The sequence below is a fragment of the Adiantum capillus-veneris genome, chromosome 3 (assembly GCF_014529385.1).
Source record: "Adiantum capillus-veneris isolate H3 chromosome 3, ASM1452938v2, whole genome shotgun sequence".
In the NCBI taxonomy this organism is placed as follows: Eukaryota; Viridiplantae; Streptophyta; class Polypodiopsida; order Polypodiales; family Pteridaceae; genus Adiantum; species Adiantum capillus-veneris.
The window spans coordinates 179,826,716-179,841,883 of NC_140933.1; positions in this window are offsets into that span (position 1 = coordinate 179,826,716).

Consider the following 15,168-nt stretch of genomic DNA (forward strand, 5'->3'; position numbering starts at 1 on the left):
AAACCCTCACTCTAAACCTGTCTCCGGAAAACGCGTAGGATGACAGAGCAGAATTTTGAAAGTGCCCAAAACTAAAATTTATGAGTACCTATGCGTAGCTTATGTTGCCACTATTATATAGACTACTAGCACGCAGAAAATAGACATCATTTGATACACTTACGGCCACAAATAGCTCGTAGATGCATCGGCACGTGCGCTTCATCTCGCGTGCAATGCTTGGCGTTGTCGCATAGCTCTCCTCGAGCCTACAACAATGGTGCAATCATATCTCCAATGTGTTGAGCGAGCCAGGTGTAGCGAGAGGATAAAGCTCACACTCACTCTCTTTCTCTCTCACACATAGTAGACATCAGAGCTAAAGTTTTGATTATGATTAAAGTCCTCTTTACAAAATGACCTAGGTACCTTATATACTAAGGCTACCTTAGGTTTAACCAAAAATGGGGTTGAAAGGGTCAAATGGCTTTGTATTTACAATCTGGAAGTGCCATTGCACCCCGGATTCTGAAACTAGAATAAGTACTCATTGCAAATGATGTTTATAGCCATAATCCACAGCATTTCATTACTCGCAAAAGATAAGACTTTGGTACGAAACTTGAGTTATGTTGCGTTGTTGACCCAACGGTCAACATTCCCCCCTTGGGCGTTCATGTCATCCCTGACATGACTTGATTGTCGATGGCGATGTGGTCTTGGCTGTCGTTTTGTTGTTGTAAAGAAAGTATAGACTATAGCCTTTGCAATAGCTTGTCTTGTTCGTCCAATCTGATGTACATAGTCTTCACATGATTCAAAAAAATCATAATTGATGACGAACTTTATGTCTTTCACATCCACGCTTCGAGCTGTAGCATCTGTTTCTGTCATTATAGGTCTACTGCTAGATCTAAATTCAAAAAGAACCCAATGTCGTTTAACTTGACTCTTATCATCATGGATAGAGAAAGCTTCATCCATCACTTTCTCCAGCAAATCTGTCAATTCGGAGTATTTGTGATTCTCAGAAAAAACTTCCACAATCTGTAGAATTGAGTGATTGGCTTTTTGATCTTGTGATCCAATGACAACTTTGTAAGCCTTAACTTCTTTAGGCCAAGTTGCACTCCAATGAAAAGTCTGTCTGTCAGGCCGAATCCAGGACTTAATTATTCTAATTTGAGGTTCAAAACCCTGCCGAGAATTCGATGCGCATTATCAAGGACAAGATTTTGAGATCCTCTGATTACCCTTATGTCTGCTCTTTGTCATTGAGGACTTCTTTGTTCTTGAGTTATGTTGTGTTGTTGACCCAGCGGTCAACACTTTGCTGTCATATTGGCTTCATCTGTTGCACCGCTTGTATCTTTGTCAAACCACAACAAGAACTATGATCCATTAGAGCGGACATCTATCATCATAACCATTCATCTTTTGAGATCCTTTGATTACTTTTATGTCTACGCTTCTTCATTGGGGACTTATTTGTTCCTGTGCAATCATGTTGTTAGTGTTGTTTGTAGCTTTGTCATTGAAGGCCATTCTGTGACTCGCCATTGAGGAGAAGTATGCTATGATCTGAAATTGGTGCTCCAATTCATTTGTCAATTGATTTGAGTGGCATTTCCTTATTGTTGATGTAGAAGGAATATGTACAAGAGGATGGTGATAGGTGTCTTGAGATTAGTGTCTAAAACCTGGATGACCAAAGGGAAAAAACCCGGTGGGAAAAAAAATGCCTTTTGTGGTATACGCTCTTATTGGAGTTGAGCAGTTGAACGTGAAGTACATGTTCATGAAAGGTGAGTGCTTGGGTGAAACACGGAAATAGTGCCTGATGCAAGTGCCAATTATTGGACACTCTATATGCATATGAGAAATTTGTCAACAAAAGCATGCAATGCGAAAGAAGGAGATGATGGGTGTTTCAAGGAATAAATGTAGCACATGTGACCTCAAAAGATGTTTCAATAGCTTCCACCTTTCCAAGAAGGTTTGTTGATGTAGGAGTTTCTCCACTCATATCTCACTGTGCTCAGTACGTGAGTGTCTTTTGCCTCCTTTTATAGGTTAAAAGGGTTTCCCTCTCTCATGAGAGGTAACCATGCGTAGCCGCCGTTGTGTAGATAAGTCCAAATCGGACCCTCCAAACCATCCAGGTGTGGCCGCCCTTGAGAAGACAAGTCCCCTTTTGAATTCGGCCATCGGCCACTGGCCATTGAATTTCCGACCACCGGCCACCGGCCATTGACTACTGGCCACCGGCCAATCGGCCAACTGTTTTTTGACCACTTTTCGGCCCCATCCTCTAGTCCATTGGTCACATGCACACAGATCCACCGATTTAGGCAGTGTGTAAATGCTCATCTTGGTGTAGATTCGCCGATTTAGGATACACCAGTTATCTATGCAGATTCGTCGATTTAGGCAGCACACTGAAAAAGTACAGATTCACAAGGCTAAATGCAGATTCGCCAATTTAGGCAGCATTAATGCAGATTCGCCGATTTAGGAAGCACGTCTTGTTGGTGTAGACTCGCCGGATGAGGAAAACACGATGACAAAATCATGCTGTAGTGGCTAGCCACCACTGCAACTGGTATGACTTTGTTACCCGTGTACATACTGAAGTGATTGGATTTGGACTTATATTGTGGAATTGGAATTGGAATTGGATTGGGATTTGGTATCTGGTGATTATTACGGTAGTGTTTATGTGATGAGACTTGACATTATGAGATTGATGATGAGTGTAACCAATGATATCCTGATTCATCAGGGTATGACATATACTATTATTCTAGTGGTATGGGACACTAGAATAGGTAGTATGGATGACGGCAGGCATAAGCGATGTTGTCTATTTTTATGGATCTCCTTACTATTTGATACAGAATTCTAATCATTGTTTTTGACAAGTATTGTTTGTAGACTTTTATCTTCACAACTGAGGACAGTTGCTTTCAAACGGAGGGTATGTTATGGAAATGATATTTTATTGTATTATTGCAAGCTGTGACAGAGGAAAAGACGGATCAAGCGGGTATGCGAATGGAGATATATATATTGTACATTTTATTGTTTAAGTGCTTTATAGCTTTGGCCTTTATGACCGGTCAGCCAGTTTGTACTCAATTTGACCATTCAAGAAATCTATAATTGAAATACGTGCAAGAGGGAAATGGTCACTCTTGCGGAGGGAGATTGCACCCAATGTCTATGTACTTCTTTCTCTCTCGTCGTGCTGGTGTAGCACTCCGCTCTAGGAGGTGGCGCCTGCACGTGCGTTGTCTTGCTCTTAATCTCTTCTCTCTTCTCTCTCTCTCTTCTTCTCTCTTTCTCTCTCTCTCTCTCTCTCTCTCTGTTCGCTTTTGGCCTCGATTATGTGCTACAATGTTAGGTATGTAGATTTGTTTGTTTATGGCTTGCTCTATGCTATTTTAAGTATTTTGCAGGAAACTCGCGCTCTCGTTAGTAGCAATTATCAATAGAAATGATTAAAAAAACCAAAAAAGAAAAGTTTGGATGATTTTCTGATAGTATATATACTATTAATCACTCGAGAAGATAGAAGATAATCTCAGTGAAATTTTCCTTGATGGATGGATTATAAGGGCATTTAAAGGTTAATTTTGAAAAAATCACAGGTTAACATAAACTTTCCTCCTCTTCAAAATAACCAAAATTACTTAGTACTATAGTGCACTTCCACATCCTAGATATAATGCGTAATTCAAGACGACTGTGTGATGCATGGTTGGACAATCGTGTCTATGCATAGCGTGCTTGGCTCTACCATGCTATGAAGATCAATGCAGTTCAAACCATTATGATGTGCAAGAGCTGGGTCTTAAGTAATTAACTCAAGGGTTTTTGATGTCGAGGTTTGTTGCTGATGTCTTTCAAAGAGAAAATATTGTAGCTTGTGTGGTCTCTGTTTAATTGTACCCTCAGGATGCTTTAGCACACTAATTGCTTGAGCTGTTGGTACTACTTTTGACTGTTGTCGAGCTTTTTCTCGTCATTGGTAGCTTGGTCTGCTTAGTGTTGTATGGTGTGGTGGAGTCTTTTGAGACTTAACTTGCCATTGGTTGATTGGTTTTATGGTTTGTGGAGAAGATACGTGCTCCTTTTTTCTTCCAAACCATTTTCATGCTAGTTTCCTTTCTCAGAGATGCTCGTCTCGGTGTTTTAACCCTTGGAACCTTCTTTTGTTTTGTTGGTGAAGTTTTAGGCACCCAGATCTGAATTGGTTTATCCTTAAGCTGTGCTTTTGGTACCCAAATTTGCCTGACTCCTTGCATGCTACTTGTAGCATTTGATTGTCGAGGGGATGGAGAAGATTGACTACTTCGTGGTTTGGTCTGCTGATTGCTTCTTTTCCATTCCTCCTTGCTTGATGCAATTGGAACAATGAGTTTCCATCCTTTAGGTGATAGCTTTAGCTGATTTGTATCCCAATCAGGTACTTCTTTGTATGTTTGCATCCAGGGAATTCCAAGAATCTTCGTCTCATTCATGTGTTCATCTAGTAAGCATACAAATTGATGAGGACATGAACATCCATGTACTATCACGTTCAAGTTGACTACTCCCAATGTTGGAGTTGGGTTCTCGTTGCATCCTTTGATTGTCATTATTCTTGCTATCAATGCTTGACTCGTTGCCTTCTTGTACGTTGTCGGAAAGTGTGCGGTCTAGCTGGGAAGGTGCAGAACCTCTGGCTGTGAGAGTTTATGATGAGAGTCACAAACCCTTTGCGAGAAAGAGTTTGTAGAGAATCACCAACCCTCTTTCTAAGGGTGACAGAGAATCTAAGAGCGTTCGTGACAACAAAGTCACAAACCCTCTTTCCTATCGTGCTTGGAAATTGCTTGTTTTCGTAGTCGAGAGTATGATGAGAGGATCATCAAATCACATTCAATTTCACTTAAAAAGACCATTGAAAAACACTAATGTTTCAGCCATGAAACCTTGATGCTCATACAAGCATAATTCTCAATCAGAACCCAAACCTCTTTCATGGTATCATGTAGCCTTGCCCCCAATTACATAGTCGTCGTAACATCAAACAGTCGAAAGGAATGCTCGAGCTTCCACCTTCTTGGCAACCATTTTATGATTTTGCAGAGATTTAAGAGCTTTGAAAGTGAAGCCTACACACCATTTTGATAAGGGGAAACCAAAATTCACTCCCTCACTAGCTCAGATACAAGATTTTGAAGAGGTGGGACTGCCCTACACATAGATTGAGCAACCATGGAATCAATTGCATAGTAGAGAAAAATTTCTGATTTTTTCTATAAAAATCCCCCTTCTCTCTCTTCCCCATGGCATTATGAGCTGATGTGTCAATTTTTGGGCCATTTTGCCACTTTGGACCAAAACTGGGCCATTTTCAGCTCATTTTTTACCCAAAAAATGCCATTTTTTATGTGAAAATTCCCAAGTGGAGTCAGAAAAATTCCTAAATTTGTGGGATCACTCGCATAAGCATAAAAAGCATAGACAAACTCTCAGAAGAATGATGAACCATCTCACTATTCTCCCTATGCTGCATGGCTTGTTGACCAAATACAGCAAAGCTTGGTGGTCCCCAGTGGAGGCTGCTACCTATGGGGCAAAGATAGAGCTAATTCCAAAGAAAGTGTTAAAGTATAATCTAGATGATTTTGAGGAGGTTGATAGCTTGTGGCAATATACAGTAGCCTCAGCCGAAAAAGTGAAGGTAACTAAACAGGTATTACATGAAGCTGGTGATTGCATACGTCATACAACAGGTTGGGATGACCCTGTGGACTCTTTATCGGTGCATGCCCATCTTGAAAAATGCTATAACAATGAAGCAATTGTGGAAGAGAAGCGCAGACATGAGAATGGAGATGTAGGTTCTTCTACTTCAAAGAGGGTTACAAGAGCTGGTGGAAGAAAAGATCCAGGACCTTCTTATGACGCTCCACCGCATGTGCCTCCTCCTCCTGAGATTCCTATGGAGGAGGCATCTACAGGGAAGAAGAAATAGCAAGGAAAAGCTAAAGCAAAAGGCCCTGCATACAAACTACAATCTGACATTGAAGCTGCCACAAACTTAAAGCAGGTATTGGAGGAAAGGATTTTGAATAGCAAAGTTGATTTTACCTTGGGTGAGGTTCTTGGCATTGCTAAACGCGATATTCATGAAGAAATTATAGATATCATAAAAAGAAAGAGACAAACTCTCACTAAGTCTATTCTTCCACAGTCTGAGGGTGAAGGGGAGTCACGTAAGGCACATGGAATACATGTCCAAGAGAGTGATTGCGCTGACAGTGTGGTAGGATGCTACCAGTCTTCTCGAAGATATGCACATGCTAGATTTGTAGATGATGATGATGATGATGAAGATGAAGCCTCCTATAAAAGCCACTACTCCAAAATTCATTGGGCAAGAGCTACAACAGAAACTTTAGTCAAGGTGGGCGATCTTGAGGAGCCATATGTTGCATTGATAGATCATGGCTTTGAGATCAATCTTATGTCCAAGAGTCTTTACATGAAGGGTAAGTGGCCGATAGACATAGACCATGGGTGGATGATTAGAGCTGCAAATAACTCATCAAGAGAGCTGTATGGGGCTTGTCCAAATGTGAAAGTGACGATTGGCAATTTCAAGGATGAGCAAAATTTCTTTGTGCAGGAGATGTCTACCTATCCTCTTATCCTTGGGCAGCCATACATGACAGCCGTTCGCATGGAAACAAAGGTCTTGTATGATGGTTCTGCTTATGCTAGGGTAAAGAGAAGAGATGGGAAGCGAGATGTGCAATTTTTGACAGTGTGTGTGAATCACGAGAGGAACTGCAATAGTCTTCGTGAGTATCCTCTACCAAAAGCGAACAAAGAGTTCAAAGAGTATAGGGAGACAAGGGGTTTTGGCCATGTACCATTGTGAAGCGGGATTGAAATGGTACAAGAAGAAAAAGATTCTCGCCTGACCCAAAGCGAGAAGAAGCTTTTTCTCCAGGTTTCCAGGGATTAAGAGAGCATGGGTCAGTATGTTTTATGAAGCTTGAGGATATGAAAAGAAGTGTGCGACAATATGTATATAGTGTATAGAAATACATGAAAGAAACTGGTCTCATAGAGGATAGTGAATACATTTCAGGTTTCTTTGAACAAGTTTGTCATATAGATACTATGCTTGAGCTTGAAGCTATGATGGATTCTAGCATGCAAGATGGAACCCACATTGTGGAAGTATGCTCTATGGAAATGTATGATATGATTGAGCCTTTTGAAGATAAAAAAGATTTCAATGCTAATGAAGGACTGGAAGTGCTTGTGGAGACCAAGTACAAAACGGTGGCAAAGAAAGTGAGACCAGTGGCCTTACCTTTACCCCCAGATTGCAGGAAAAAGCTAGAGCAAGCTTCTTTGCAGCCGAGTCTCAGGGATCCAAAAAGAACTGGACACAAGTTCACAATTGAATCCCTAAAAGAGATAAAAGTTGGCTGTGAAGAGTTTTTAACAGAAGAAGAGAAGAAGAGTTTTAAAGAAATGCTTTCAAGACATGGTAAGGCTTTTTCTTTCCAGCCACATGAGATAGGGTGTGTTGATCCTAATGTTGTTGCACCTATGGTGATCTTCACTATCCCTCATGTACCTTGGAATCTACGCCCAATTCCGGTTCCGAAAGCACATTTGCCAAAGTTAATAGAACTACTTAATGAAAAGATTAGCATGGGTATCTTGGAGCCTTTTTGTGCACCATATTCAAACAGGTGGTTCACTGTGCCTAAGAGGAATGGAGCTTTGCGGTTCATACAAGATATGCAACCTGTAAACAAGGTTACCATTAGGAATGTGGGTACAGGTCCTATAGTGGATGAATTCATAGAGCCGTTTGCAGGGAGGCCAATTTACTCAATGGGAGATCTCTATTCAGGGTACAATCAATTTCAGCTAGATGTTGAGAGTAGAGATCTGACAACTATGAAAACACCTTTGGGACTGGTAAGGATGTGTACCTTACCTCAAGGAGCAACAAATTCAGTTGCACATATGATGAATGGGATGAACAAGGCTCTACGTGACTTCATACCTCAAATCACAATGCCATTTCTTGATGATGTGCCCATCAAAGGATGTGAAGACAAAGATAAAGATGAAGCTATGGAGTTTGTTGCAGACCATATTGAAGATTGTGAGAAGATTTTGACAAAGCTCAAAGAAGTTAATCTTACCCTGTCAGGGAAAAAATCTGTATTTGGTGTCAATGAAGTTTTGATTGTGGGGCATATGTGTGGTCCTTATGGTAGAAAGCCCTGTCCAAAAAATATGGATGCAATCAAAAACATGAAAGAAACATGTACAACTATAACTGAAGTTCGAAGATTGCTTGGTGCTTGCGTCTTCTACCTTATTTGGATACCACATTATGCACATGTAGCAGATCCCCTTTATAGGTTGTTGAGAAAGAATCAAAAGTTTCGATGGGAAGAAGAGCACACAAAATCCATGAGAAAGCTAAAGAAGCTACATCTTTCATCACCAACCTTGAGAAAGGTAGACTATGCATGTGAGAGACCTGTCATTGTGACAGTAGACATGAGTCCTACAGGGATAGGATGGGCAATAGGGCAAGATGATGATGAAGGAAAAAGGTATGTGGTGAGATTTGGAGCCAAGATTTTGAGTTCTCGCCAACGCGATTATGCATAAGTAAAAAGGGAACTATGGGGGGTGGTTACAGCATTGAGGTGTGACAAGGAGTACTTGATAGGGGCATCAGTGGTTGTGAAAACTGATTGTTTGCCACTTCTTGGAATGATCACAAACTGTTCGACTCCTGATATTGCAATGCTGCGATGGATAGCCTACATAAAGTCCTTGAATCCTGAGTTCAAGCATATTGAAGGGAAAGATAATCCAATGGCAGATATGCTATCTAGGGCAAGGTATGAAGGTGAACAGGATATAATTATTGAGGAAGATGATGTTGGCACAAAGTTTTACACTATTGATCGTGCAAAGAGTAGTCATGCATGTTTTCTGTCTTCACTTGACTCCTTTTCAGAGGAACTATATGAGGATGAATGGATCTTGATAGGTCGCTACTTAAGTACTCTGCAGAAGCAGGATGATTGGACTCAACAAGAATTTAAGAGGATAAGAAGAAAAGCATATGGATACTTATTGAGGGATGGCTACTTATGGAATCATCCTAAACGAAGAGATGGAACATCCTTGCGCGTAGTATGCGATAAGGTTGCTCAGCAACAAATCATCAAGGAGTTCCATGAAATTTTATGGGCAGGACATTGAGGTGTATGGGCAACATTTTCCAAAGTAAAAGAAAGGTATTGGTGGAAAGGGATGTATAAGGATGTGGCTCAGTTTGTGGAGTCTTGTGTGACATGCCAAATGTATTCAAATGTACGGCATCATGATGGACTACATCCTACTTATCCATTAGCCATGCATTACACATGGGTTGTGGATTTGGTTACAATGCCTTTGGGACTTTGGCAAATGAGGTATTTGGTGCTTGCAATAGAAGATTTGTCTAATCAAGTTGAAGAGCGAGCATTGAGGACAAAGAGTACACAAGCTATATGTAAATTTCTTCTTGAAGATGTGATCTATCGCTATGGGTGTGTGGGAAAGATAATTGCAGATAGAGGAGAATTGGATGCTGATGAAGCAAGGGAATTCTTCTCTAGAATGGGCATCAAACTAGATTTAACTTGTGCTTATAACCCAGAGGGAAATGGCAAAAGTGAAAGAGGGCATCCTCCAATAATCAAAGCTTTAGCTAAGGCTTGTGAAGGTAAGCTTGGAGAGTGGCCAAGGTTACTGCCATTTGCATTGCAAAAACTACCAACATTGGAAGATTTGGAAAAGCTAGATGAGTAAAGGCTAACTGTCGTAGCTCACATCTATGCACAAAAGCGAAAACAAAAAAAGTTATTTGATTCCCACTTAATCACAAAAACCTTCAAGAAAAGGTACTTAGTTTTAGTCTATTCCCTTAAGCAACACATTACCAAGTTTAAGAAAAAGGGAAATGGACCATTTATTATTAAAGATGTATCTCCAAGTGGAGCAGTAAAATTGTCCACCCTAGATGGTGAACCAATGGCTAATTGGATTAGTGGATATCGTTTAAAGAAATACAATTTGCCACTAACCAATGAATTGCTAGAAAGAATGCATGCAGGCAAACAAAGGAAGATTAAACGACAGCATATTATTGATGAAGCCCAAGAGGAAGCTCGGCTTTGGGTACTCAAAAGGAAAGCTGCTCTAAAAAATCAACAGATACCGATTCACATCAACACGCTGGAAATAGATGACCAACAATGGGAATTACCTGAAGATGTAGTTTTAACAGATGATGACTGGTTAGACGGAATGGACCTGCACATCAAAGTACAACTCAACAATCATAGCACGAATGCTTTGGTCGACACAGGAGCTAGAGTAAATGCAGTAAATTATTCCACGTTGTCGTGATGTGGCACGTACATAGTGTGGAATAAAATCATTCACCTCACTTTTGACACGTCTTGATCATGGAAATAAAAGCAATCATGTACATATTGGGATATATGCTAAAGCGGCTACTGCGGTCGCTATCATGTATATACCTATCCGGGGAGTTGTGGCCCTGGATGTGGCACATTTGAGTGCTTTTCCACTTGATAAGATGCTTAATTTGGTTTGAAAATGTATATATTTCAATTGTTTCATGGTGGCACACTCATCTCGCCTATAAAGATTGATGCGGGTAAAAATTGCCAAAAATAGCAGCTATCAGGCGCCGTTGCAAGATTGCATGGAAAGTCACCCAAAATGGTATATTGATGGAAAATGATGCTTATCTATGCCTTTTATGCTTATGCAAGTGATCCCACAAATTTAGGAATTTTTCTGACTCCGTTTGGGATTTTTCACATCAAAAATCACATTTTTTGGGTAAAAAATGAGCTGAAAATGGCCTAGTTTTGGTCCAAAGTGGCAAAATGGCCCAAAAATTGACACATCAGCTCATCATTCCGCGGGGAAGAGAGAGAAGGGGACATTTCTGGTGAACCTGATGCGAAGGAGCTGGGGTGGGGGTTCAAATACTTGTTTTGAATGGTTTGATTACAAATAATTAAAGCTATGGATCAGCAAGAGCAACAAGGCATGCGTTTTGATCAAGGCACAATGCAAATGTTTCAAGCATTCGCCATGTTTATGCAACACCAGCAGGCTGTAGAAAGAAGGGAGGTGTCAGCTACCAAAGCCCTTCAAGCTATTGTGAACAAAATGGACCAATTTGAAGGGAAAGATGTCACAAAGTTTCTTCGTGGTTATGTAAAGGAGATGGAGCTACAATGCGTTCCAGAGGTGGACATGATTCGTAGTTTTGAGCTTGTTGTGGTCCCCGAGATTAGAGACCATGTAAGGGGAATCAGGGAGGAGCATGGAGAAGGTTGGGAGCAATTCAAATTATCCATAAAGGAGGAATACTTCATGGAGGACTCTGAAAGGGCTACAAAAAGGACCTTCTTGGAATGGGTTGCAAAGCCAAAAGAAAGACTTTTCATCACCGAACTATTGAGAGAGTTTGAGCGACGCTATGCTCAACTGTTAGGAACAAATCGGGCTACTTTGGATAGTGAGAAGACCAAATTTTTCCTTCAAGCTGTAGGTCATGAGCTCCAAGAAAAGCTAGAGCTACTCCTTGAAGACAAGAATACAGAATAGGGTCTAAAGGCTGAGTGGAAAGAGGTTGAAGACGCAGTCTCATTGCTTGCTAAGAGGCAACCTCGTAGGGACAAGATGGTGGTGAATGGTACTACCTCTCCTCCTAGCACGTCATAGATTCCACCAAACCCTACTATTGTGAGTACAAAAGTTGATAATTCAATGCTTGATGAGCTTGTTAAGGGCATGCAAGAAATGAAGTTAAAGCTAACAAGGCTTGAAGAGAAATGACAACCTGTTGGCAGGACAAAAATACCAAAGCAAAGAAGGATTTGTGCACAGATGCATATGATGTGATGGCACAGACCATGGGAGAAGGGATTGTGATAGCTTTAGTGATTCCTTAAAAAGAGATCTTGTGTTTTTTAAGGATGGCAAGATCCATCTGCGGGAGATAGGTATGCCATTAGGAACTAACTTTGGAAAAGGAGGTATGCGAAAGCTAGTGGAGGATATGGTGAACAGTCATGCTATTTGATTTTCGATGATACCATGATGTTTTTTTGTTGATACCATGGTTATTCTCGGTGATATCATGATGTTGTTTTGTTGATACCATGGTTATTCTCGATGATACCATGATGTTGTTTCGTTGATACAATGATTATTCTATGATGCTTTGCGTTGATACCATGATGATTTATTCATTTTTATTGATACAATGATGATATTTTGTTAATACCTTGATGATACTCATTGATATCACTACGTTGATAAATGTCGAGTTATGTAGTATACACACATGTCATTTGCATTACGTATCATGCATCTTGTACTTTTTATGCTCATACTTTATGTCCACATATGTTGTCGTGCGTATATATGTCGTCAAAAGAGTGACGTTGCAAACCATCTCTTATGGCATTGTGAACGTAATTATTTCACTAACGATGCTAATAATTTTCATGACTATGTTTTTTTGGTGATCTATGTAGGATTGATCAAAGAATTGATTTCATGAAGACAAACTTCGTGACAATAAAAGATTTATGAAGACAAGTTTGGTGATGCCATATTGATGACAACATGAAGATATGTTTGGTGATGCGATAGTGATGACAAGCTACATAGAAAATTCATGGAGACACTTTTGATTACGAGCTAATCGATAGCCTTTACACCTCTTTATTGAACCTTTGTATTCATTATTGTATTTGATAGGATACGAGTACTGTAACTCCTCATAGAACATTCATTGTAAAAGGAGTGATGTAGCTCCTCATAAAATACTCATTGTAAAAGGAGTGATGTAGCTCCTCATGAACTTTTGTATATTCAATGATTTTTATAATATAACGGTGGGTGTATATAGAGCTGTGGGTTTTTCCCTTGATCCCCCAAGGGTTTTTTCATCCATAGTAAGGGACCCTTATTTGTGCGGGGATGTTGAGATTATATGTGAAAGCTACTCAGTATATGGCTTCTCTATATATGGCACCCAGGTCCCCTCTATATATACATCATCTCATGTGTGTATTCTACACACTTTGGGGTTCTATTTCTGTGCACTCTCTCTCTCTCTCTCAACATTACAGGCACTGCATTATGTCCTGGATACGGAAGTTATTGTTCCAACACAGGTTGAGGTCTTTCCATACCCATTGGTGGTCTTTGAGCTTGGGCCATATTAGGCTGATATCTGTACATGGGTTGTTCTTATGGCCTCATGGGTACGTACTGAACATTCCCATCATACTTTGGTGTGAAGTAGCACTGGTGGGTCTCATGGTTGGTCCATTTACCCTCGATTCCAAACCATTTTTGTTGCCTAGTTGGTTGTCCCTATTGAGGTATTTGTTGTCCTGGTCCCCTCATAGGTTCTTTTTGCATGTTGTTCATCATGTCGTTCATCCTTTTAACACTAGAATGGTAACATGGCACTTTTATGTCCTTGGACACTTTTGTGTCTTGTTAAGTGACCATTTTTCTTGAATTATTTGAAGAGTATGAAAATGGATTTCTAGGTGCTATATATCCACAAAGTTGCCTTATGAGCTGAAAAAAACTTAGCATTTTTTTTGATCGATCTCACCATTAACCTTACTCTTGCACAACATTTTTGAACCTAAACTGTATGAAAAAACGAGTCCTGTTTTTGGTCTTTTTTCGATTTTTGGCAACTATACCACTCTAAACTTCATGTTTGTGAGGTTTAGATGGCTAGAGGTTAGGCCTTCATAGTTCTCAACATGTTTTGATGCTTGTAGGGAGAGCTAAGTGTTAAAATTGAAAGTTATGACCAATTTACAAGAATTGCATAATCCTGTTTTTTGGCCAAAATTAGCACTTTTAGGATTTTTTTGGGGGCTTTCTTGATATCCAAATTCAATTTTGATTGTGTAAGTGTAATATATAACATAAAGCTAATCTATATTGAGTTTTGGGGGACCTAATATGCTATATAGCATAGTATATGATGATGGTTGAGTTTTTTGATTGCTGAAGAATACGATACATTTTAGAGTAGCAAGTATAAATTTCTCAATATTGCTAGTTTCTTAGGCCAATTGTGTGTATTTTGTAGTTAGTAACCATATCTAATCATAGACTAAAAACTTGGCTAGATATTGAATAGTTTCTATGGGTTTCTAGAGGTCATAATGCTAAACCCAGTTTTTTCATGTTTGCTGTATTTAGCACTTTATCATTGCCCCCAAGGTTCCAATTGTAAGAGATCCATTATCCTTTTGACATGCTCTATGGCTCCTTTTGAATCCAAAGGCCCAAAGGGAACTAAGAAAACATGTATATAGTATCTGTATTGAGCGTGACTATAGAAACTTTGATGATAGGTCCGTAGAATGGCAAAAATGCAACTTTTTTGTACTTTTTTTTTGCCCAAAAAAAAATTAGTGAGGTAAAACAAATTATAGGTTTTGGAGACCAACCCATTGAAGTTAACGGGGGATTTTATTTCAGGTCCTACAAAAATCCTCACTCTTATTTATATGTAAGCAACCGTAAGAAATTGCTGTTTTGGGAAAAATGCACTGGTCCATCAACTTTGGAGGCTTGTAGTGACCAAGGGATGAGAAAAATTACAAGTTTCTTATTTTTTCCATATGTAGTAGTTATTGAACTATAAGCTCATGAAAGGATTTTTCAAAATGAGTGGATCTACTATGGTTTTGGAATTTTTTCCCAAAACCCTGAAAGGACACTTTTATGTCCTGTTAGGTTACCATTCTAGTGTTAAGCATATCTTCTATGGCTGAGAGTGGTACTGCAGCAGTCGTTCCCACTTGTGCTGGTTTAGTGGATGTTGTTTTGTCACTTTGGTTATCCTGGGACATCTTCTTCGTTGAAAATATCAATTGTCTCCTGAGTTAATAGCATCTGACACACACTCTTCTAGGGTTGTATGCTTTTTACTATAGAGTATAGCATGAAGTTATTTGTTTAGCAATCCTTCTAGAAACAAGGATACGAGTTGTTCTTCTGGAGGTATCTCTA